The 24,656-nt window shown below is 41.8% G+C and overlaps 1 pseudogene; it reads right to left on the bottom strand.

Moving 5' to 3' along the window:
• Nucleotides 1–711: 711 nt before the first annotated feature.
• On the bottom strand, nucleotides 712–829 carry LOC126164236 (5S ribosomal RNA; annotated as a pseudogene).
• Nucleotides 830–24,656: the final 23,827 nt, after the last annotated feature.

Below are 24,656 nucleotides of genomic sequence, written 5' to 3' on the forward strand. Positions count from 1 at the left end.
TGTGTACCATGGGGGATTAGCTTCGTCGTTTGTTAATTTATTTGGTATAAATCTCTCAACTGCTGTCGATACTATTTCTTTGTATTCAAGCCACACCTGGTGTACACTTACATTGTTAATTTGGAAGGAGTGAAAACTATCTCTAAGGAAGGCGTCAAGCGAATTTTTATCAGCTTTTTTGACTATCGTTTTTATTTTTGGTGGTTTTGAGATTCAGTCTCGCTGCAACAACCTTGTGTTTACTACCCTGTATCCGTTCTGATGCTCGCTATTAGCACAGGATTATTTGTAACTAAGAGGTCAAGAGTGTTTTCACAACAGTTTACTATTAGAGTGAGCTCATGAACTAATTACTCGAAATAATTTCCAGAGAATGCGTTTAGTACAATTTCGGATGATATTTTATGCTTACCTCCGGATTTAAACATGTACACTACTGGCCATTAAAATTGCTACACCACGAATATGATGTGGCACAGATGGGAAATTTAACCGACAGGAAGAAGCACGCACTTCGGCATCAGGCCACAAGTGACCCATCGGGACCATCCGACCGCCGTGTCATCCTCAGCTGAGGATGCGAATAGGAGGGGCGTGTGGTCAGCACACCGCTCTCCCGGTCGTTACGATAATTTTCTTCGACCGGAGCCGCTGCTACTCGGTCGAGTAACTCCTCAGTCGCCATCACGAGGCTGAGTGCACCCCGAAAAATTGCAACAGCACATGGCGGCCCGGATGGTCACCCATCCAAGCGCCAGCCACGCCCGACAGCGCTTAACTTCAGTGATCTGACGGGAACCGGTGTATCCACTGCGGTAAGGCCGTTGCCTACAGGAAGAAGATGCTGTCATATGGAAATGATTAGTGTTTCAGAGCATTCACACAAGGTTGGCGCCGGTGGCGACGCCTACAACGTGCTGACATGAAGAACGTTTCCAACCGATTTCTCATACACAAACAGTAGTTTACCGGCGTTGCCTGGTGAAACGTTGTTGTGAGGCCTCGTGTATGGAGGAATGCGTACCATCACGTTTCCGACTTTGATAAAGGTCGGATTGTAGCCTATCGCGATTGCTGTTTATCGCATCGCGACATTGCTGCTCGCGTTGGTCGAGATCCAATGACTGTTAGCTGAATACGGAATCTGTGGGTTCAGGAGGTAATACGGAACGCCGATCTGGAACCCAACGGCCTCGTTTCACTAGCAGTCGAGATGACAGGCATCTTATCCGCATGGCTGTAACGGATCGTGCAGCCACGTCTCGATCCTTGAGTCAACAGATGGGGACGTTTGCAAGACAACAACCATCTGCACGAACAGTTCGACGACGTTCGCAGCAGCATGGACTATCAGCTCGGAGACCATGGCTGCGGTTACCCTTGACGCTGCATCACAGACAGGAGCGCCTGCGATGCTGTACTCAATGACGAACCTCGGTGCACGAACGGCAAAACGTCATTTTTTCGGATGAATCCAGGTTCTGTTTACAGCATCATGATGGTCGCATCCGTGTTTGGCGACATCGCGGCGAACGCACCTTGGAAGGGTGTATTCGTCATCGCCATAGTGGAGAATCACTCGGGGTGATGTTATGGGGTGCCATTGGTTACACGTCTGGGTCACCTCTTGTTCGCATTGACGGCACTTTGAACAGTGACGTTACATTTCAGATGTGTTACGACCCGTGGCTCTACCCTTCATTCGATCCCTTCGAAACCTTACATTTCAGCAGGATAATACACGATCGCATGTTGAAGGTCCTGTACGGGCCTCTCTGGATACAGAAAATGTTCGACTGCTGCCATGGCCAGCACATTCTCCAGATCTCTCACCAATTGAAAACGTCTGATCAATGGTGGCCGAGCAACTGGCTCGTCACAACATGCCAGTCACTACTCTTGATGAACTGTGGTATCGTGTTGAAGCTGCATGGGCAGCTGTACCTGTTACACGCCATCCAAGCTCTGTTTGACTCAATACCCAGGCGTATCAAGGCCGTTATTACGGCCAGAGGTGGTTGTTCTGGGTACTGATATCTCAGGATCTATGCACCCAAATTGCGTCAAAATGTAATCACATTCAATCAATTCTAGTATAATATATTTTTCCAATGAATACCCATTTATCATCTGCATTTTTTCTTGGTGTAGCAATTTTAATGGTCAGTAGTGTATTTTCGGCAACATATCTAGGGTAAATTAAAGTCACCACCTACTATAATTGTATCTACCGGGTACGTGTTTGAAATTAGACTCAAGGTTTCTTTGAACCTTTCAGCAATTGTATCATCTAAGCTGAGAGGTGGTTAAAAGGATCCAATTATTATTTTATTTCTATTTCCAAAAGTGATGCTTACCCATACTAATTCACAGGAACTATTTGCTTCAATTTCACTACAAGATAAACTGCGTCTAACAGCGACAAACAGGCCACCGTCAACTGTATTTAGACTGTTCATTCTGAATATCGTTAGATCCTTCACATAAATTTCGGCCGAACTTATCTCCGGCTTTAGCCAGATTTCAGGGCCTATAATGATTTGAGCATTAGTGCCTTCTAGTAACTTGTGGAGCTCTGGTATTTTTCAACACAGCTACAGCAATTTACAATTGTTATACCGACAATTCGTAGATCTACATTCTCCTGCGTTCGAACTGCACTCTTTCAGACTGAAGCCCTGTTTGTGTTCCCCGAGACCCTCTAACCTAATTAAACCACCCAGTCCACGCCTCACAGTCCCCGCTATTAATATAGCCGCCCCCTGTGTTTAATGGACACCTGACCTATTTAGTGGAACCAGAAACCCCGTCACCCTATAGCGCAAGTCGAGGAATTTGCAGCCTACACCGTCGCAGAATCGTCTGAGCCTCTGATTCAGATCCTCCACATGGCACTGTACCAGAGGTCCGAAATCGGTCCTGTCGACTATGCTGCAAATGGTGAGCTCTGCTTTCATCTAGCAAATAGGACCGGCAGCCGGTACCACTTCTGCAAGCCGCTTGAAACCAGAATCTCTTCCGACCCAAAGTGACACACATACTCGGTACCCCGTGAGTCACCACCTGCAGTTGGCTGTGCCCTGCGCTCCTCCTGGCATCCGAAAGGACACGTTCCACGTCTGGAATGACTCCATCCGGTATGCACACAGAATGCACTCTGCATTTCTTCCCCTTTATTGGCAGCCTTGTCCCTGAGAGGCTCCACTAGGGGCCTAAAATTGGAGTTCCCAACTGCCAATAATCCCACCCTCTGTGACTTGCAGGCTTAGAGGTTCCCTCTGAAACAAGACAAGCAACTACATCTGGCGTACTGTAGTCGAGTTTCGATTTCGAAGAGTTCGCCTACACTTGGTGGACCCTCTCCTTCAGTTTGACAATGCCAAAACGTATACGAGTGCTGCCACATCTGCAACAATCCGACGTCTTGGGTTCGCTGCCATCAGTGATCCTCCATACAGCCATGACTTGGACTCATCCGATTTTCATCTGTTTCCAAAACTTAAAGTACACCTGCGGTGACTTCGCTTTGATAGTGATGAAGCAGTGGTGAGGTTGTAGCTCCGTCGAGATAGTCCAATAGTCTACAGTGACGTATTAACAAACTGGTCTCTCTTTTAGAGAAACACCCTCGTATAAATTATAAAATCATATTTTTATGTGATCATCTTTGGCATACGCTTAAAAGCAGCACGTATGAGGCAAGTCACATTACGATAATACAGAAAACCTCATACTCATAAAACACTATATACTACAAATAACATATAATAAGAAATATTTGTCTTCTGTAATACAGATACCTCGATGATGGACGAATGTGCAAAACTGGTCCGACAACATAAACTGAAAAAAAGTGGCCTGCGTCAAAATCATAATTATTAATAAGGCATAACTGGAATTTCCTTAAGCTGTAGACCACCAAATGTACAAGACAGTTTAAACCTATGTTCCTGCGATTTGCCACTATTGTTATTAAGGGGCTCCAGAAAGGTTAAAATCATGAAATGTTCAATTTGTACTTTTTTGCACTTTAAAAATCCACACAATTTCCCCTTCCAATTCATATATAATTTATTCAGTTCAGAAGACTGCACCTATTTTTAAAATATTTTTGAAATATGTTCTGCATGGGTGTGGCCCACCCTGGCGCTGTTTAACTGCTGTAAAATGTTGTACTTCATGAATCTACATGCTCATCACGTGATTTTAGTGACGTGAGAGAAAGTAAGTGTTACAAAACAAGTGTTGTGGCTAATCTGTGGTAATTCGATGTATATCGCTTGCTCGATTGTCGTGTGTTTAACGTTTATTTACTCTTTTGTAATCCTGAAAATACTGGTAGTGAATCCTAATTGATTGAAGTCTCTGTTTTATTGAAGGATAATAATGGGTAATTGTAAAGTGACTAGAAATCCTCTGAAGGCTTTTAAGAAAAGGAGAAAAGTAGGAAAGCCTAAGGTAGGTGTTATTACTGCAAACAATAAAGACGGTAACCAAGTGTGTGAAACTAAGCTTGCTGGTACACCTGCCCATTTCAATGAAAGTGAGAAAGAAAGTACTTCGCAGAGGAAGCTTGGCTCAGTTAGTGAAAAGTATGAAAGTATGAATTTGATATAGGCGAATCGGATGTGAATTAAGTACTTGATGTGTCAGTTCTCAACAGAACTTTTGCAAACTGTGAAAGATGTATTCAGTGTCGTGACGTCAGTCTGGAACTCTCTACAAAAATCACAAAAATCACTTGCCAGTGAAATGGAACTGAAATATGGTAAGTTTTCATACACGGCCGCATTTTGGAATAGTGTTGCAGTAACTCCAAGTGAAGAAAATGGTAGTAAAGTTTATGAACACAACATTACATTTATTGATGCCTTGCCTACAACTAGTAAGAGTGCAACTGCACGTGCAGTTTTCTGTGGCATGATGAATCTTCCAAATCCCCCAACCAAGCTTACTAGACTAAAGTGAAGATGTCTGTATAGAACCTATGAAGAAAGTTGTGAACGAGGCAGTAATATAAAACAGTGGTAATAGTTGATGATGTTTGGTTTGTGGGGGGCTCAACTGCACGGTTACTGCGCCCGTACAAATTCCCAACCCTTCTTCAGTCAAATCTCGCCACTGTCATGAATGATGATGAAATGATGAGGACAACACAAACATCCCGTTATCTCGAGGCAAATGAAAATCCCTGATACCGCCGGGAATCGAACCCATGACCCTGCACTCGGGAAGCGAGAACGCCACCGCAAGACCACGAGCTGCTGACATGGCAATAGACACTTGACTGCAGCATTCGATGGTATCTGGCATAAACGGGGACACACGTCTCTTCGTGGGGTAGTATCTGCCACTTGTATGTATATAGGGAAAGTTTTAGATATAGCAGTAGTATCTAAATATTGAAGATGTCAACAAAAAAGTAAAGGTACATCGACCTAGCGGTTATCGATCCCTTCTGGCGTAAAGTTTGCCTACATAGCGCGCGCCTGAGGCGAGACACGAGCAGACAGTGTGAACACGGAGCCGCTAGGAGGCGTGAGTCGCGCATGCACTGTGTTTGGAAGTACGCTGGGCTGTAGTATAAGCTGGCAACGCGTAGAACTGAGGCTGTTGGTACTGGCGTTGATGATTCTGACGTTCATTGGTTGTCGGGACTCTGAGTGGGTGAGCAAAATGTCAGCCCATGAACTGTGGTAATAACGTGATTTAATGTACTGCTGCCTCTTGTTGCCTCATTCGAAATTCTCGTCAACTACTTCAATCTGTGCTATGGGTATTGCCAACTGCCAGTCCTGAACGATTTCCTTAGTAGTGTAATGCCCATGTTTTGATGGTTTATCAAGTGTGGTTAATTTTTTTTATTTATTTACTGGACCAATTGGTTTCTTGAAGTTTTCCAGGCCATAGTTTAGATTGTCGCTATTGGCTAGCCTGTATTCCCTGAAGCACGTATTAACAAGTTTTTGAGGCTTGCAGAATTAACACCATCTGTTTGTGTGTTTCAGAAGCTCGTATTGCTACTTTGTGTTCTCTCCCGTGTGTACAGCGACGTGCTGGAGGAGCCGGGCGAGCTGGGCCTGTTGATTGTTGGAGGGTAAAAGGACTCGTACCAAGAGCGGAAGTTCATGTGTAATGAAAGGAAAGCTGCGTAATCCTGCTTTAAGTATACCCCGCCTCCTGTTATAACCGTTATCTCTTGATGCATTTGTAGTTGCGTGAGTGGTGGCTTAATTTTTAAAACCATGAGTTTGTTTAATGTTTTTTAATGATCTTGTGTTGAACTATTGCAGAAGTTAACTCTAGTCATTTACGTGTTCGCTTGATTTTTGTTTTAGCGATTTGTATATTTAATTAGAGTAATATTTTTATGAGAAACTTTGTCTTAAAATTTCATGCTTTTTTTTTATTTTTTAATCTTGAGCTCTTTGGTAGATGCCAGCTTAGAGTAAGACCAAAGGTTACATTCTGGCCTAGTTATTTTTCTAGCTGTAGTATATCACGGTATAAGTGTATATTTTTATTTTTATAATTATATAGCTCTGAGCACTATGGGACTTAACATCTATGGTCATCAGTCCCCTAGAACTTAGAACTACTTAAACCTAACTAACCTAAGGACATCACACACATCCATGCCCGAGGCAGGATTCGAACCTGCGACCGTAGCGGTCATGCTGTTCCAGACTGAAGCGCCTAGAACCGCACGGCCACACCGGACGGCTATAATTATATATTTTATGTTTTTAGTTTGGGGCTAGCATGAGACTTTTAATTAACTTATACCGCGATAACACTCGTACGGGCATCAGCTACCCCGAAGTATGTACGATATAATATTTTTTAAACACAGCGCACGACTCACCGCCTTGTAATAAATAGTTTGCGTGAGCGCTGCTTTTTAGAAAAGAAAATATGCGTATTCTTACGCAAACTGTAATTATTAATATGGGTCTCAGGGACTACTGGTTATTTATGTACCAAATTACATAAAGATTAACTGAGATGTTGCGGAATGTAATGATTTTCAATATTTCTTGTTCATTATTTGTAAGGCAAAACTGGGGAGAATCTGGTCTGCCGTTAGGCGGCGAAAATGAAACATACTGAACTCATTCAGTGCTGTGAATTGTGGTAACTGAAATTAATTTTACCTTCGAAATTAATGAAAGATCAAAATTGAGAAGTCTCTCCCATTTACATTTAATAAAATGAATCGTCAGCGTGATGGCTGACTAAATCCTGCTAGAGGAGATGAGCTCCCTGCACTACGAAGTCCTGTAAAAACTTTGTTAATTATAATGAATGGTTGCGATCATGAGAGGTGGCAACTAAGTCAATAATACACACTTTCTAATAACAATTTCTATTATATTTTTCAAAATACAGATAAAACGTATGTTAATTATCGGAAAGCACTACAATGGCGGCCTACCGCTAGGCGAAACAAAACAGGAGAGCTAGTTCAATCAAAGCATTGTCTCTGATCTTCATGGACTATTTTAAACAGAGATTATACCAAAAAAACCTGTGTTTTGTTAATTACATCGATATTTGTGTTCTGATAGTAATAACTTACGTTCTTTACTATTTGTTATACATCGCGCACCCGTACACAGTCTTGAAGTAATTTATGATTCACACGCTCATAACAGAAGCTTCCTTTCCCTTTCCCAAATGTCCATTTATGTGACGTACCGTCACAAGTACCAGGCTTATTGGATTCTGATTGCTTTGGTAATGGTTGTTTAAATATTACCGCTTGGTAAAATATATTTTAGTCTTTATATATTTTAATAGCTTGCCTGAAAATTTAATGCTCACTGAGCTGATGTTTGTCTACCCTTGTTTAAGATCAAGTCTGGAAGCTCAATGATTCTGTATGTATATTTTTTTATAAGTACCAAGGAGTGAAACTTGCTCAGAGAGCTATATTGTAATAAAGTCAATCATGTTTGAAACTTGTGGCCTAGTCCTTTCATTAACTGAATTTCCTGTGCTAGCGTAAAGTTGCGCTACAGGTACACGTGAAGATAATTGCACAGCTAAGTATAATGGCGGTAGTAGAGAAGTAGAAGTGGCTGGTGTTGCTAGTATATTTCAACGTTGTTCTGTTGCGCGTGATAAAGTGCGATATATGAATTACCTTGATGACGGTGATCCTAAAAGTTTCAAACATATTCAAGAACTGAAGCCCTATGGTGATGTTTTAGTGTAGAAATTTGAGCTTGTTGGTCACTTACAGAAACGAATGGGACGAAGACTTCGGCGACTGAAAGCTTCGTACAGAAAACAAAAACTTACAGATTATAAAGGGAAGGTTAACTGTTAGTGTAATTGACGAAATACAGAACTATTGTGGAATGCCTATTAGGCAAAACACACGCTGTGTCGATGAAATGGAGATGGCTGTTTGCTTCTTTTTCATACTTTTTCGACCGATGGAAGTCCCCAGCATTGCTTCTGTCGCAAAGGAGAAAACAGTTGGTGTATGTACAAGGGATTGCTAACTGGTGAAGTGTACGCTCATAGACATAGTCAGCCTGGTGCGGTAATAGAGGTGATAAAACCTATCTTCAGAGACTTAGCGGCACCTGGACTGCTGAAAAGTGTGTTCATTGAAAAACTCAAAACCCGAATGAAAGCGTAAATAGTGTTATATGGTCAAGAATCCCCAAGAGTGTGTTTGTTGGTATAGAAACACCTCACTTTGGTGAGTGTGATGCGGTAGCTACTTTCAATGATGGCAACGTTCTAAGGTGCAAAGTATTTCGAAATATCGGAATGAACATAGGTTTCAACATGGTACAAACGATGCTTGCTTTACACAAGAAACGTCTTCAGGCTGTTGACAGAGCTGTAAGTAGCTTAGAAATACAAGCCAGAGTGAACAGGAGGTGGCCAAAGAGGAAGCTGGAGGAGAAGTTTACAGAAGATGAATATAATCCATCCTGTACCTGGAATGCACCAAAAAGGTAATCCATACTTCGTCGTTCGATTCCCAAAAGTTTTATTTTATCATACTAATTAGATTTTTTCTCTACACAGTCCCTTCTGCGTAACTTAACACGGCCTCTTTCGAAATACTTCAAGATTGTTGAATTTATAAACAAAAAATGGCACAAAAAGTAGTGAATTTTCATTACAATAGAAAAAATTAATCTTTAACCACTGAATCCAAATTTTTAAAAAATCCTGCCCTGAGTTGTAGCCAATACGCCAATAAATAAATTGTAAAAATTTCAACTTCCTAACTCAAATATTTTCTGAGAAAACATGTATTAGCCGCCTTTTAGCATTGAGAAGATAGGGATTTCCGGAGCCTGTTAATGTTTGTAGATAATGTTATGGCTGCTTTTGGCCTGTTCGGGGCGTCCCTGATACATTGTATCTCTGCGTCCAAGATATATCCTCACGCAATTATCCGTTTCGTACAACATCGACCCATTATAAGCACCGTGTGGAATGGCATATGAGCTGCTGAAGCCATTCGGTCGTGTGGACAACCTCCACTTACGGTAGCTTACAGCAGCTTTATATACCACCTTTTGAGAAAATATTCAAAGGTCTGAATATCCATTGTGAAACGTCCCCTTAGAACAATTTATACAAGCCTGTGCTTAACCTGACACACAATATTTTTAGCGCAACGCAATCTGACTATCAAAGATCCCTGCAAAAGAATGGCCCTGAGTAACATTAAACTACACCTTTCAGAAATCACTTACCTCACAAAAATCTCCGTTACTCGAACTACTGCAATACGGCGAGCGCCACTACTGCCAGCTAAATAAAAGATTCAAACTACTGAAGGTACTAACTACTGATAGGGATAGTTAGCAAATGAAAGATATTAATAGAGAACAAACACTGTATTTACCTTAATATTCATAATTGACATCCAGTATTACAAAACTCCGTCATCTCTCTCCCCACATCCACCACTGCTGGCGGCTCACCTCCAACTGCGCAACGCTACGCGCTGTTAACATCCAGCTGCCCCTCTACAATGGCAGACAACAATGCAAACTAGCCACAGACTGCACACAGCACAGCCAGTGATTTTCGTACAGAGCGCTACGTAACGTTGCCAATAAGAAACATAAACTGCCTACTTACATAGAGAAAACATAAACAGCCTACTTACAATTGTAAAAAATCTAAAGAAAAACATAAAGAGCCCGATTAAGGAAAGGTTCGCCACACCATCTCCCTTGAGCCGGCCGGTGTGGCCGCGCGGTTCTAGGCGCTACGGACGCAGGTTCGAATCATGCCTCGGGCATGGATGTGTGTGATGTCCTTAGGTTAGTTAGGTTTAAGTAGTTCTACGTTCTTGGGGACTGATGACCACAGTTGTTAAGTCCCATAATGCTCAGAGCCATTTGAACCTCTCCCTTGACTACACGATCCAATAGCGTCTTGGAACAAAAAAATCGATTGTCATATGAAAATCGAATGAAGACGTCATGATAAATTGAGGAAACCAGTAGGCTACAATTTCAGGAGAATATCGCTGCAACGTTGTACAGAAATGTGTATTACATTGTACAGTATCTGCATTGCATCCAGGAGAATTTTAATTACGATGGTACTGCACACAAAAGCCATCGACATTAAAAAAATTAAAAAAAGCCTTTAGTTTGTTTTCTAGTTTAACCTGCCACTAGTAGAAGAGACTGCGCCGAATGGTAGAAAGATGGATTACGCTCCAAAAGTAATTAATTGCTGTGACCCTCTTTTTATACTTTGATATTTCAAACGCTAAATGCTCAACTCAGTTAAGTTACGTGGATTACATTACAGTATAGTTCCAGTTAGTTCTCGTGACAAATTTCACGATACGCTAATAGAGCAATTAATCTCTAGTACTAAACGCACGATTTGTTGTTTTGTCGTTAAATAGCAGTTTTGGGCAGAATATGGTCTCCAGTTGGAAGAGAGATAGCAGCATTGCTGACAGTGAGATTGTGTGTCATTGCGTGTTTCACTTTCTTTTTTTTTTTTTTTTTTGCATGACAGTAACACGTTTCATTTTAATCCAGCGCTTCGTGCTTCTCATGCAAATATCTCTTTCTGTGATTGAACCTAATTAAAGTTTAAATCGTGTTTAGCTGCTGTTCTGCTCTCGTAGCATTCCTGTTGTTGTTAAATATGTCACCTAAATCACAGAAGATATAATAATTAACTTTGTTTCTAACAGCTACTGAGAAAAACGCAAATGTAGCATGAAGTTTAAATCGTGTTTAGCTGCTGTTCTGTTCTCTTTTCCTGTTGTTGTTACCTATGTCGCCTCAATCACACAAGATATAATAATTAACTTTGTATTTAAGCTTCTGAACAACACCGAGAAAGCTTTAGGATATGTCCTGATGTACGACTTGCGTAGAACTGAGTTAAGAACATAAATGGGTATTTGGTATGATGTCGAAAAATAGTGCAGGTTGTAGAATTCATGATGCTGTGGTGTATTTGTTTTTGGCAATAAAATCTAGCGTGAGAAGCAATGATGAAGCATACTTTGAGAACGTCTCTCGTACATTATTTTCTTTTATATACATCTCATATGACGTTAATGACGAAAAAATTAGAGACATTAGAGCATGTTATTTATTTAATGTACGGTACAGGCGACATTAAACGATAATTAGACACCTAAAATACAGGGTGAAGAACAAATGCCGTACTTGGAGGTCGGCATGTGACTCCTCATCCAGATTCACGAAAAGAGTTTATCTAGAAAAATCATATCAGGTGCATTTTGAAAATATGCGTACGAGAACGAGGCAACACTGTTACATCGCACAGCGGAATATACAGAGGAACATGTATCACCTCGCACTACAGTACCAGCCGTCGTAGCTCACAGAGCAGAGGCTTGCACGGGAGGTCAGCGTGTTCGGTGAGAGGGTTAGCTGCCCTCTGTAATAATAATAATAATAATAATAATAATAATAATAATAGTAAAAGACCCTGAGTGAATAGATCAACGATGAGGTTGAACGGGTGTCACAGGACGTCCGCCCCGAACAATTGCCAGGAACAATAACGGACAAAATTAGATACCACTAACAAGCGTAAACAGAGTTTGTTACTAGTATGTTTGCTTCTAAAAGTCCTGTGTCGTATACTGGAATTTATGACGTACTCTACGCATCAGACGTGACCATTATTTAAGCAATAATAAATGTTGTGTGGTTTAAACTGTTTTAACACTAATTCGTGAAGATGGTGTGTGAATGCAACCGGTCGATATGTGGATTTAAAATAAAAGCAGCTGATGGTAAACATGCATTTTATAGACGGACATAATTCGGTATGACATCCCTCAGGAGGACATCTAAAAACTCTATCAATCAGTGCCAAGTCGAATAACTGCGTGCATTTGGGCCAGAGATGTACCAACGGATTATTGACTTGATCAGTTTTTCTCTCGAATAAATCATCCAGTGATCAGGTTGGTGTGCCAAAACTGTCCAGGGTGTCACCAGACACTTCACTGGTCATGGGAGATCAATTCGCAGCGGGTCTCATCACTGTATCATCCTTATAACACAACGGTACGTCGACGATATTCTGTGCACTATTTTATTATCCTTTCTATTTTAGCAAGATAACATGCGTCCGCACATGGTGAGGGTTGATTTTGCTTGTCTTCGTGCTTGCGAAACTGTACTATGGCCAGCAAGGTCGTCAGATCTCTCCGAAATTGAGAATGTTTGGAGCAATGGGAAGGTTCCTCCAACCAGCTCGCGATTTTGACGATCTAATTTGGCACGTTATCCCTCAGGAGGACGTCCAGCAACACAATCACTTCGATAAAGGTCAGAGGTGGACCAATGCGTTGTTAACTAGCTAAATTTGTGAACCTCTATATCGTGAATAAATCATCTAATTTTTCTAAAAACTGCAATCATTTGTTTATCTCTACATGTGGATGTTCTGATTTCCATCCCATTCGGACAATATGTTTGTGGTGCTTCATTATTTGGTCTTATAGTACTTCGTTTAGTAGATGAAGGTATGGAGCTATATCTAAAGCCTTCTGACAATCAAGAAACACGCCATCTACCCGAGCGTCGACATCAACAGCTTAATGGATCCCACGAATAAACTTGTGAGCTTGTGGTTGCTAGGTTGCTATTCTGTTATTCTGCGCTACGGAGTAATCTGAGATGTACCCTTTACCCTTTGGCTCCTGGAAGATGCCATTTCCACCCCCACACTGCTACAGAAGTCAGACAGACGCTCCTAACGTTCTAAAGAGAAATGCCTGAAAAACTTTCAGCAATAAATATCTTCTGGAGTCGTCCGCTGTAAGGAAATGACACAAAAATTCACGAAATTTCTTACGCAACTAATGGGATACTTGGGTACTTGAGTAGTGGTAATTAGTGTAAGAAAAACATGAAACTGACGAAACTTATTATTTATTTTTGCAAATATTCTGAGATATCACAATGGCACTTTTAGTTATGAACTTAACACGTTATTTCTGGGTTCTTTTCGGAATGTGAAGTTACCTCTTAAGGATAGGATTTGCTAATGAAATTTCTGTACGAAGTTTAAGATTGTTATTGACTTGGCAGAATGGCTGAGAGCCGCGCCCACTCAACTTGAATAATTATCTGTTAGAATGTTGCTAGGTATGGTCGAGGCTGTTGCGTGTGAAATGCAGTGAAGTGTACTGTTGTAGAGGAAATATGCGGCTCGCAAGAGCTGTAGCGCACAATACCATAAGCTGCGACGACTGCTGTCTGCGCCGCTCGCTGCTGACAAATAAGATAACTCTCGTTCTATCTGGATTGACCTTCACCAATCAAACTCTGCCTATACCTCCTATTCGCCCCTAGTCTAAGTATTGGCGTGGTACACCGGTCAGATAACCAGTCCACTGCGATGCCACTCAAAATTCGCTCGCAGGCGTTTAACTAAAACTCTGTCCGTTGACACCGCACAATAAGTGTGGCGGCCAACACAGTGAACAATGCTTAATTGCAAGGACTCAATATAAAGTCGCACTTCGATTCGCTGTCGACAGAGCTGCTCTCCCAGTGAAGTACTGAGGAGAGACTTGTTCCTCACTCTTTGAGTACACGCACGAGCGCGCATGCTCTCGTTATGTGTTCTCGCTCCAAGAGCGACAACGAAACGGCCCCTCTCCACACCAGGCGTGAAGGGGTGTATCTTGTGGTCTCTTCCATTACTCCTTCAGCTCAAGGCGTCAGAAATATCGTCTGTCAATTAGCATTGCTCTTCTAAAATGGGAGAATGACGTTTCATTTAAGACGACCAACCCGGAAATCTGTAGTATCGGCATTTGGCTTTTGCTGTCTCCCTGTGAAAACCTCTGAAACTACATGCTACGTTTGTAAAGAAGGCATAGGCTGAGGGCTCCCACACAATGTAGCGGAATTTGCTTTTAAGTCTAACATGGGGTCGTTCTCCCTTTCACTCGGGCAAACGCTGTCTACTCTATGGGTGGTCGCCGGCCGACGTAGATAGGTTGACTCGTCCTCTGAAGGGACCGGCCTCCTGTCGTGCAGTTTGCCTCTCCTGAACTAAAAGCTTTTGTGACCGTCGTGTCTTGAAAGTGTGTGTACGCCAGCCTCGAGTATTTCAACCTCAGTGCGCTTACTTGTTATTTGCATATCTTTTACATGAATTCATACAACTTTGACTTTATCTTATCGAGTTTGGGTTCAAATAAAGCATCTTGATGTGCGGAATATGATTGTGAGGGCGGAATATGTAAGCAATGAAGGTTAGGAGACCATGACGTCTTACAAACTGAACAAAATTCTTTACACATGACAGGTACCTGTGGACGCCATTTTAATTGGTGCATAGTAGATGCACAGTTTCCAGAAAAGTCATTATATGTGTGTACAATATAGCTTCCACAATTCTACACCAAACTGGCATAATTCTGCACATTGGTTTTCCGACTCTTCTTACATGGAGGAACGAGTTGCACCATTTCCCAGCCAGTGGTACAGTTCATTATTCCTATGGTAAACTGATGCTAAGTAAGGGACAGTTACACCACAAATTCAACATAGAATTTAAAGGCACATCATCAGTTCCTGTGGAATTTCATCGACCAATTTGCGTCTTATATAAGCTGATTTATTTTAATATATGAAGACTGGAAATGGAAAACTTTCTAAGTGCCATTTTTTTCTGAAAACGCGTTTTCAGTCCAGTTGTGTTCTCGGTACTGTGTTGCACGTTCCTAGATTTGATCCAGATGCGAAACAATGGAGGAAGTCTTTCAAATATGCGTTAGTAGATGGCGCATGGTCTTTGTGTCAGTTGTGGTTCCCTCTGCTGTTCCAAAATTTAAAAGAGTTAAGACCTACTTTTATTTTTCTGCAGTTCTACCAGTTTAAAACTTAATGCTGTGTTTCTGCACTTATACTGTCACAAATAAAACATAGTGTCTCAATATTAGTGACACTTGGAACAAAAACTTTCTTACTGCTATTTTGTGGAAAATAGACATATTTGAGACTGTGACTGTTGATTCGTGGAAAGAAGAAAATAACAAGCAACCACTGTTATATTATTCTCGAAGAATCAAGTTAGCCAAGGTCGCTAACAATTATTTTTATTACTATGACCAGTTTCGACAGATCTACGCTGTCATCATCGGATATTGTAACATTACTTGTTGTGCGTGCTTCCTACAATTTTAAAAGTCACGTAGTGATGTTGCGACAAATAAAATATTGCAGGGAACATTGACGCAACACGTAACAAAGAGTACTGTAACAAGCATGTGCGAGTACAATTAATAATTGTTACAAGATCCGATGAAGACAACGCAGATCTGTCGAAGCGGCGCATAGTAATAAAAGAATTGCTATCAGTCTTGGCTAGCTTTATTATTCAAGACTAATGTAACTTGCAAATCGCTCCCAAACTGTTGTAATGTCAAACATATACAGCTACTGTTCATAATGCCATTTATTTGCACAAGTAACGCCGTTACTGATTTAGAATAGACAGGTCCTCCTTCAGATGGCTGTTTATGTTTATTTTACAGATGTTGTTGTTTACATTACTTGCTGGGCAAGAAACAGCCAACAAGGAAAGTAAACGTTGCTGTCTACAGACCGTTCACCTGGCAGACCTGCAATCCCTCTTGCACCTGTGGTATGCAAGAAACCTGTCCTGAAAGGGGCTACATCAGCATTACGGAGCGACAATCGCGTACGCTGACTAAGCCAGCAGTTGGCAGCTTGAGCGATGCTATAAGTCACTGGCCCTGCCGACCTGTTTAGTTCTATGGACCACATGATCGCAAATAGTACCTCTAGCACTGTGTGTTCTATTGTGAGTGTTTTGAACGAGGGATCTAGAAACGACGGAGAGGCTTTGTCCCCACTGTAACCCTCAGTGGTTCACAACCCCACAACAGGCTACAGCAGTCCACTCACCCCACCGCCGCCCCACGTCGAACCCAGGGTTATTGTGATGTTTGACCCCCAGTGGACCGCCCTCTCCCCCGAGGAATGACTCATACCAGACGAGTGTAACCCCAAATGTCTGCGTGGTAAAGTAATTATGGTGTACGTGTATGTGCAGGCAGTGTTTGCATAACAATCGACATTGTGTTACAGGTGGAATAAGGGGAACCAGCCCGCATTCACCGAGGAAGATGGAGAACCGTCTTAAAAACCATCCACAGGCTGGACATCACACTGGACCTCGACACTAATCCATCGGACGGATTCGTGCCGGGGACTGGCACGCCTTCCCGCTCGGGAAGCAGCGCGTTAGACAGCGCGGCTAGCCGGGCGGGCACCTCTAGCATTACGAGGCTGCCTAGATATTTAGGCCGGCGAAAAGCCACTCAGACCAGAGATCCACCGAGTCTCTGACTGCACCCACAATTCTTCAGTCAGATTATTGTTGGGTACTTTGCAGCCTGTGACGCCACACCGTGTGCCAGCCGCCGCCGACCGAAAGAGCCGTTAGTGTCTGTCACTATCGTCACTAGTACTTGGCCTCTACATCGGGTACTGTAAGGATTTTTCGTATCAGCCGTCGACCATACCTCACGTTATATTGTTCCGCAATTAAGTGAATCTCAGCCCAAGTTCACACTTGTGTAAATTCAAAAAATATTATGAACTTTCACAAATAATTGCTATGACTGATTTTTTTCTCCAAGGAGGAGTTTTATGGTTTATATTTTCTTAATAAAACTGTTCTACATTGTTTGCCTGGACTGTGTACTTACTGCACGTAAACCAGCGCAAGACTTATCATACATGAACAGCTTTCCCAAGATGAATTTGTCAGTGTGAAATCACTAAGACGATTATACAGTAAAGAAGGAACGTTATTAACGCCGGTTGCTGTTTTTTTCTTTGTAAGAACCAACATGTAGAATCTTCCTTTTTGGCAAGCTTAACTACTCAATCTCCTGGTACACCACTTCTTAATAAAGTATTTATTTTCTAATTTGTCTCATTTTTTGTGGTGATGTGGTGAGTAGCGTAATTCTAGGGTATAAGACTACCTTCGCAGTTTTTTGTATGCAAATCAGTTATGTACGAGGGTTATTCGGAAAGTAAGGAACGATCGGTCGCGAAATGGAAACCACAGCGAAAATCCGATGAAGTTTTGCACATATGAGTTGGGCAGTGCCTCTAGTATGCCAGTCGATCGCATTACGTCGTTCTTTCTAGTTCTGAGCGCACAGGGAGCACATGAAGATACGTAGAACAATAGTGTCTCCCACCAAGTACGAGGAGCCTGGTGAGAAATTTCGCCTGAAGCTATGCAGCCAACATTACATAACTGTCGTGCGTTTTCTCCTCCAAGACAATTCTCAGCTGTATTCTGCAGGAGCAATGAAGATGCTCCTGCATCGTTTTCAGCTGGAAATGTTTTAATACCCACAATAAAGCCCCTAATTGTCTCTCTCTGGGTTTCATCGTTGCTCACATGAACCGCTCTCTATGAAGACAACATCTTGGCACAGACAACGAACTGTAAGCCAGCGTAGAGAGTTGTCGGAAAGCACTGGCAGCTGCCTTCTATAACGAGGGTATTGGAAGGTTGGTACAACGCTACGACAAACGTCTAAGTCGGAAGGGCGTCTATGGAGATAAGTAGCTGGAAGTTGTAGCTAACTGTTGCAAATAAAACAGTGTTGATTTTCACTGTGGTTTCCATTTCGCGACCTATCGTTCCTTACTTTCCGAATAGCCCTCGTATAAAAAGTGATACATTGCTTCCCTTGTCTTCTGACAAATGTTAGATTTGGCAGCTAGAACGTTATCCGTTTTCACTCTTGGTGTCACTTTCGGGTCCTTGAACCGTCGAACATAGGAACATTGAGATCTTCAGTGAAGCAATTTCGGAAGACAAAATTTAGTATTTCATATTTCACATTCTTATTTTACGCTTCGTTCTTACCTTTGAAAGTATCTATCGGAAAATGAAGCTGACATCTTACGCTAGTAAATTTATGACTGGGATAGTGGTCGGAAGAATAAGACGAAAATTGAAATTTATTTTGTTGTTTTTGGGCGCAAAAACAGCTAAGGTTATATGGTCTCATGTCAGAACCTTAGAACACTAATACACAAAGGGAATTAAAAACTCCTGCACGTTAAGTCCAATCGATGGGAGGAAAGAGAGCTAAGAACAAGGACTCACTCGTAAAGACAACGGAGGTTCCAAACTAAAGATTGCATGGCCTTCGTCATATTACTACGACGGTTAAAACGTAAAACGTGGGCGACAGGACCCGTGCCATTCGCTAAAACGGCTGATAACGTAAGCGGTTAAAAAAAGGGCATTCGGTCAGAAAATGGCGAACTGTCAAAGGTTGATGACAAGTGAGGTAAGTGCTGTGGCAGATGAGCATTCTACATTGTATGCAAAAACCAACTGGGAGTACTAAAAGTGGAACACCAAGAGAGAAATTCGTGTTTACAACGTTGTAAGGCAAGGTTGCAACTTTTTACCCGTTGATTTTCTTGGTTCTTCAAGAAGCTGTAAGGGCAGCGAAAGCAAATTCGAGAAAATGAACAAAGAACGGGAACAGAATCCACAGCGAAGTTTTCTTAATGGTTTCCAGCAGTAACTGCTAAGAGTATTGTGTGACTTTAGAGAGGAGTATCAAAAGCCTCGACTCTTGATTCTCCTTTGTGTAGGCCTACTTACCGAGGGTCGCCAGCCTCTTATATCCTAGTGGTAAACAATTGAGTAGCATTACGTGAATAGAATGTTTCACATGCGAGGGAGGGACTGGTTTCACTCATACTGAAGCTGCGATATTGAAGGACTGGTGTGCGAATCAAAGGGTAGGAGGCACCACAGTTTCGCGCACAGTGTACGAAAAATCTTTGAAAGGTCGTACAATTGCGTTTCGCTATCGGACTTCGTTTGAGGCTGATTTATTGCTCAGGGAAACGTTTCGGTGAGGAATGGAGCCGTTCGTTCCACTTCATTTATTTATGGCTGAAATTCGGAAACACCAAATTTAACTACGGCGGATTTATCGAGAGTCTGCAACATGCGCGGCTTTTATGGTTTGGAAATACAGATAGAGCTCACTCTCGTGTAGCGGGAGGCGCGGCGCAATTTAAATTCTCGCGTTGCTTCAAAATTCAGCCGGATGTGTGGGTGTGGGTGCTTTTCAGCGGTGCGACTGCAACCCCACACCGTGAACTCTTGTCGCCCACGTGCACTACCAAGAACTCGATCGGATGGCTCTCGTGTCGCAAGTGAGCAGGCCGTCGATTTTCCCGCATGTGGCGCTCTGTGAATTTCAAAGCAGTGGCAGCATCCGAATGTGCAGTTCAAGCTGCACGAGTTTACAGATAATTGTTTAGGAGTTACTAGTCAGAACAAAACTCACTCACCTAGATCTTCTGAACAAGTAAGGACCGTTACCTGTGGCAAATTCACCGAAGTACCTTTATTTTTGCGTAAGAATGTAAACCGGTCCTGATTTTTTCAAAGTAATGCCTAGAAACGGATGATTTCTGTGTAGGGTGAGTAGGAATTAAAATGATGACATGAATACATCAGCCGCATCGTACAACGACACTACAGAACATAGAAAATATGGGGAACTAAAGGCTATCATTATAGCAAACAGCAACATTTTTCCATACCTGTACAATGGAGCAATCCACCGGGACAGATAAAATATTGGATTTGAAGATCATCGTCATCTTCTTCCAAGGACTAGGTTCTGTAATCACCTGTTCCGGTCTCCAGCAATCTTCCATTCATCCATCTCTTACGAGGTCTACCTCGTTCCCTCTTTCGTCGGCCGATAGCTCATTATCTTCTTTGGCAATCTGTCTTCTGTCATTTTATCAACAAGATCCTTACAATTAAATGAAAAGATTTTGTAAATCAGTTCTTCCATGTTTAAAAAATGGAGGAAGCAAAATTCTAAAATGGTTCCTCCATATTTGGTCAGTTCAGCATTACTGTCATCTAGGCCACTAGCTTTTAATTATTTTACTTATTTTGTCCAATTTTACAGTCTCTTGTATATCTCATGTTCATCTCTGCTGCTTCTACTCCTGAGTTTTCTTTCTTTGTTACTGTCCATGACTCGGAATTGGTACAGACATAACGTAATAGAATTTCATTTGTGTTTCTTTTCTTGCATTTCGTCTCAAAGTTCTTTCAGTCGTTCCGTAGATAGCTTGATATTTATCGACTTTCCCCTGAATGTCTTTGTCATAGTTAATACTAATACCACCACCAGATAACTGAAGTAGGATATTTCTTCTAAAATTTTGTCATTTATTATTATTTTCGATCTGACTGGATTCTTTCCTTTGCACGTAGCGTTTTGGTTTAGTCTTTACACTGTTCTTCGTAAATTATCTTCTGTTTCCTGTATAATTATCTTGTCATCAGCATACAACAGAATATTTTATTAAATAAAGTGCACACTTCTCAAACACTTTGATATGTACCCTTCTCGAACACTTTCATTTATTAGAATCTCATCTGACATTTTCGCACCTGAACTTCTAACTATTTTTGTATCATATATATTCTCTTTGCGGTAATAAGATGTTTAGGAAAACCTTTTATTTTCAGTGTTTTCCACAAAAGGGGTCTTTTTACCTTATTAAAGTCTTTCTAAAAATCAATAAATGATAGACGCGTTTCTAAGCCTAATTACCGACGTTTTTGAATAATCTGTCTTATTATAAATCATTACGTCCGCTACTGAAGCCTGATTTCAGATTACTACATCAGCGATACTTTGCAGCTTTCAATTAAGATTTTTCCCATAAATTTTATGTCCTGCATTTAGGAAACTTATTCCCCTATAGTGTCCTGTGCGTTTCCTATTGCCGTTCTAAATATAGAAATTACTTTAGCTGCGTTCTATTCTTCTGGTACAGAACAGTTCTTCCAACACATATTTAAAAAATGGAGGAAGCAAAATTCTAAAATGGTTCCGCCATATTTGATCAGTTCAGCATTACTGTCATCTAGGCCAATAGCTTTCAATTATTTTTGACCTACAGCGTTATTATCAATTTTTATAGAATAACTTTCTTTACTATCTTCAGCATACAATGAATTTCTGTAATGCCGTAGGCATTGATCAGCTGTTATTCTATTACTGTTTGCATCATCTGTCTCCGTTTTATTCATATTATTCGTAAGTTTAAGCGCTATATTCTATCTTCCGTGAATGTCATGTCATCATCAGCAATCAATCTTACTCAGGCTTCACTACAGTATCTTTACATTAAATTATTTGTTTTATTTTTTCTGTTTACATGTTTCGAAGGCTTTATTTGAAGATAGCAACAATTTAATGTTCTGTAATCAGTACGAACTACACAATAAAAAGAAATGTGAATTTCTTGCTTTTTTGGGGGGCTCATCACTCTGACTGGTTTGATGCGACCTGCCACGATTTCCTCGCAGGCACGTGACACGTACGGAAAGTATGTCAGTGGTAGCAGACGTCAATAGGGAAACACTGTAGCAACGATACGGACCGCTAACTAGAAAATTCAAGGACATAAGCGACTTTGGGAAAGGGCAGATTGGGAACGAGAATCTCGGGTACGGCAAAGCTAGTGGGGTATTCCCTTAAAACTGTCGTGAGAATATGCGGAAAGCGTTTGAAGGACCGTGAAATCAAGAGTGAGCGACAAGCCGTTGTACTCTCACGCACCACAGAACGTCGTGGTAGATAGCTTGCCTGTTCGGTAAAATAGAATAAGTGGAAATCTGAGCCACATCTAACGACAGTGCCGTAAAGTGTTTTAGAGAACACGGACATCGTCAGGTATAATGGAAATGGGCACGAGATCATTGAGACTGGATCGCGGATCAATGCAAATGTGTCGCCAGGTCGGATGACTCACGTTTCTTAATATTCCAATTCTACGCTGTTTTCTAGACACGTCGTCACCCAGGTGAACGGCTGCACCACGTCACATAGGAAGGCTTATGGGCCAATACCACGCTACGCGAGACATTCACCTCGGCTTCCGTGGGACACCATAGAAGACAACTGTGACGTAATTGGCCACAAACCACTCGCCCGTAATTCACGGGAATAGTGATCTGTACGTAGACGACCCCCCCTCCCCCCATGAACCATGGACCTTGGTGGGGAGGCATGCGTGCCTCAGTAATACAGATAGCCGTACCGTAGGTGCAACCACAACGGAGGGGTATCTGTTGAGAGGCCAGACAAACGAGTGGTTCCTGAAGAGGGGCAGCAGACTTTTCAGTAGTTGCAGGGGCAACAAACAGTCTGGATGATTGACTAATCTGGCCTTGTAACACTAACCAAAACAGCCTTGCTGTGCTGGTAATGCGAACGGCTGAAAGCAAGGGGAAACTACAGCTGTAACTTTTCCTGAGGACATGCAGCTTTACTCTATGATTAAATGATGATGTAGTCCTCTTGTGTAAAATATTCCGGAGGTAAAATAGTCCCCCATTCGGATCTCCGGGTGGGGACTACTCAGGAGGACGTCGTTATCAGGAGAAAGAAAGTTGGAATTCTACAGATCGGAGCGTGGAATGTCAGATCCCTTAATCGGGCAGGTAGGTTAGGAAATTTAAAAAGGGAAATGGATTGGTTAAAGTTAGATATAGCGGGAATTACTGAAGTTCGGTGGCAGGAGGAACAAGACTTCTGGTCAGGTGAACACAGGGTTATAAATACAAAATCAAATAGGGGTATTGCAGGAGTAGGTTTAATAATGAACAGGAAAATAGGAATGCGGGTTAAGCTACTACAAACAGCATAGTGAATGCATTATTGTGGCCAAGGTAGAAACAAACTCCCATGTCCGCAGCTCGTGGTCGTGCGGTCGCATTCTCGCTTCCCACGCCCGGGTTCCCGGGTTCGATTCCCGGCGGGGTCAGGGATTTTCTCTGCCTCGTGATGACTGAGTGTTGTGTGCTGTCCTTAGGTTAGTTAGGTTTAAGTAGTTCTAAGTTCTAGGGGACTGATGACCATAGATGTTAAGTCCCATAGTGCTCAGAGCCATTTGAATAAACCCCCACCTACCACAGTAGTACAAGTTTATATGCCAACTAGCTCCGCAGATGACGAAGAAATCGATGAAATGTACAATGAGATTAAAGAAATTATTCAGGTAGTGAAGGGAGACGAAAATTTAATAGTCATGGGTGACTGGAATTCGATAGTAGGAAAAGAGAGAGAAGGAAACGTAGTAGGTGAATATGGATTGGGGGGAAGAAATGAAAGAGGAAGCCGCCTGGTAGAATTTTGCACAGAGCATAACTTAATCATAGCTAACACTTGGTTCAAGAATCACGAAAGAAGGTTGTATACATGGATGAAGCCTGGAGATACTAGAAGGTATAAGATAGATTATGTAATGGTAAGACAGAGATTCAGGAACCAGGTTTTAAATAGTAAGACATTTCCAGGGGCAAATGTGGACTCTGACCACAATCTATTGGTTATGAACTGTAGATTAAAACTGAAGAAACTGCAAAACGATGGGAATTTGAGGAGATGGGACCTGGATGAATTGAAAGAACCAGAGGTTGTAGGGAGCTTCAGGGAGAGCACTAGGGAACAATTGACAAGACTGGGGAAAAGAAATACAGTAGAAGAAGAATGGGTAGCTTTGAGGGATGAAATAGTGAAGGTAGCAGAGGATCAAGTAGGTAAAAATACGAGGACTAATAGAGATCCTTGGGTAACAGAAGAGATATTGAATTTAATTGATGAAAGGAGAAAATATAAAAATGCAGTAAATGAAGCTGGCAAAAAGGAATACAAACGTCTCAAAAATGAGATCGACAGGAAGAGCAAAATGGCTAAGCAGGGATGGCTAGAGGACAAATGTAAGGATGTAGAGGCACATAACACTAGGGGTAAGATAGATATTACGTACAGGAAAATTAGAGAGACCTTTGGAGAAAAGAGAACCACTTGTATGAGTATCAAGAGCTCAGATGGAAACCCAGTTCTAAGGAAAGAAGGGAAAGCAGAAAGGTGGAAGGGGTATATAGAGTGTCTATACAAGGGCGATGTTCTTGAGGACAATATTATAGAAATGGAAGAGGAAGTAGATGAAGATGAAATAGGAGATACGATACTGCGTGAAGAGTTTGACAGAGCACTGAAAGACCTAAGTCGAAACAAGACCCCG

The sequence above is a fragment of the Schistocerca cancellata genome, chromosome 2 (assembly GCF_023864275.1).
Source record: "Schistocerca cancellata isolate TAMUIC-IGC-003103 chromosome 2, iqSchCanc2.1, whole genome shotgun sequence".
Lineage (NCBI taxonomy): Eukaryota > Metazoa > Arthropoda > Insecta > Orthoptera > Acrididae > Schistocerca > Schistocerca cancellata.